This window comes from Zea mays, chromosome 9 (genome assembly GCF_902167145.1).
Source record: "Zea mays cultivar B73 chromosome 9, Zm-B73-REFERENCE-NAM-5.0, whole genome shotgun sequence".
Taxonomy (NCBI): domain Eukaryota; kingdom Viridiplantae; phylum Streptophyta; class Magnoliopsida; order Poales; family Poaceae; genus Zea; species Zea mays.
This window is the reverse complement of record NC_050104.1, coordinates 138956086-138958219: the sequence shown is the minus strand read 5'-3', so window position 1 is coordinate 138958219 and position 2134 is coordinate 138956086. Positions and strand designations below refer to the sequence as shown.

Sequence of the window (2134 nt, the reverse complement as noted above, 5' to 3'; positions counted from 1 at the left end):
TTGTCAGAAATCGTACATATTAACTGCTGAACTGTCGGCGATAGCTATAGAGTTAGAATACAAACCTGTGCTCCAAGGGCAGGTAGCTGTGCCGGCGGTGTGCTAAACTGAGGCTGCTGCGGCACAAGTCCCTGTTGAATACAAGAATAATACATATTCATGAGTACAGTGTGGCACAAGTCGTCGTTTTTACTGTGTAACTAGATAATGGACATAGAATTTCTTACCATAGGTGGAGGAGGGCCCATAGGGACGAACGTCCATTGCGGCGGAGGCTGAGGGGCCACGTAGGGAATGCCCTGCTGCTGAGCTAGTAACTATTGACCAAGCATATTAGTAGTATGCATTGGATGTGTAAAGCAATGAATAAACAGTAATAATGCAATGGGCTTACTTGAAGCATCTGCTGCTGCTGCGCGTGGACTGAGGCATAGTACTCACTTTGAGCCCTCAACTGCTCAGTTTGAGCCCTCAACTGCTCATCGCGCTGACGGTTCTCCTCACGCAGCCTCACGATCTCAAGCTCTTGCTCAGTGAGCCGACGAGAGCTAGGACCGGAGCTCCTGGACCCGGATGCCGACCGCCGAGACGCTCTAAAATCCGTCGTGTTGATCATTCCATCAAAGAGAGAGAATCTAAAATTGTTGTCAAAGAAAGATTAATTAAGGCATATGCTCATATGCTCATGTCACTATATAAATGGCATGTAATGTAACATCTCACCGTCCATGTGCCTTTCCTCCACCGGATTTATGCACGGCTTGAGCATCGACCGGCATGGTCCTCCAATCGCAGTCTTCTCCGTGACGGTCCTTCATCTCTTCCGCATATGCCGCCTGTATCGATTATATAACCTTAGTTAGTTCATACGTTGCGAGCATTAACCGAATATTGAGGACAACAGCTCACCAGACGCTCCCTTTGTGTCTGGCTGCACAAAGGGTTGGAAGGGTCGCTTCCCCTATGGCCAGCTTCCCACACCTCGATGGGAGTCGGCTCGCGACCTAATTGAGCTTCCTACAGCACAGAGTTAGTACAATAAATGAATATATGACATATCAACATATTTGTTAGTTTTCTTACCAGGCGTTTCGCCTTTCGCGTGAAGTTGTCGCCACCGAAGGTGTGGTTCGGCATGGTGCCTCGATTGTCCCTGTGACTTTTTGACTTCTGTTGGAAGTCTTCAGAAGCCCATACCCCACACTAAGCTGCATAGGCCTCTGGCCGGTTAGACATCGACGGAACCACCACCTTCATAAAAACAAACATATATCAGTACCTATTCAAATGAAACAAACACAAAGGAAAGGATTGAAATATAACCTTACGATACTCTTCCTCGCGAAGGTATATACTCGAGGCCCCTGTCTTCTTGTTCATCTTTTGCCCTAAAATTTGTTGATAATACATGCACGTGGCCTGAATCCTTGCCTCGTACAGGGCCTCCTTCACCAACCGATAGGCATTTACTTGAAACACCTTCTCGGCGTGGTTCGCGTCATCCCCGTCGGCCAACCGAAAACGTGCCTACAAAAAGAATGCAATGTTATCTAACTTTTTAATGATTGCTTCCATATAACACACACAAGATTACGTACCCAGAAGTCAGCGCGAACAAGCCCCTGGGCATCGCCATAAGTGACATCGACCTTCAGCTTGTAATCGTCCCAACATGAGACGAGGACCGGCGCGACGTCTGCATCGTCGGACGTCTTCACCAGACCAGGGTAGTGAAACTTCAGGAGCGAACTCAACACAGAGTTCACCTGCTTTTGACGACCCTGGCCGGTGAAAGAGTAGTCCAACCACTCCCTGCAAAAAGACGGGCAAGCATCAAACATGCTTACATTTGATGAATACAGCTGATTCAAATCAAAAGATACAACACTTACCTATCTCCGACGGGGGAGATCACCGTCTTCCCCGCCTTGGAGCTCGGAACAGGTGGAGGTTGTACGACATGGGGCCTTCTAAACTTACGTGGACGCCTTGCTGGAGCTGCCTCAGCCTCATCTCCACCCTCAGCCGCACCTCCTGCCTCAGCCGCACCTCCTGCCTCAGCCTCAGTCTCATCTCCACCTCCACCCTCTCCCTGCTCACCTCCTGCCTCAGCCTGAGTCTCATCCTCACCTCC

General features: G+C 49.3%; 1 long non-coding RNA gene across 1 annotated transcript; it reads right to left on the bottom strand.

Moving 5' to 3' along the window:
* Positions 1-780: 780 nt before the first annotated feature.
* Positions 781-1177, bottom strand: LOC103639184 (uncharacterized). Its single transcript, XR_559285.2, has 3 exons — positions 1084-1177; positions 910-1017; positions 781-836 (listed from the first exon to the last, which is right to left on the bottom strand). It is a non-coding gene; the product is annotated as an uncharacterized lncRNA (long non-coding RNA).
* Positions 1178-2134: the final 957 nt, after the last annotated feature.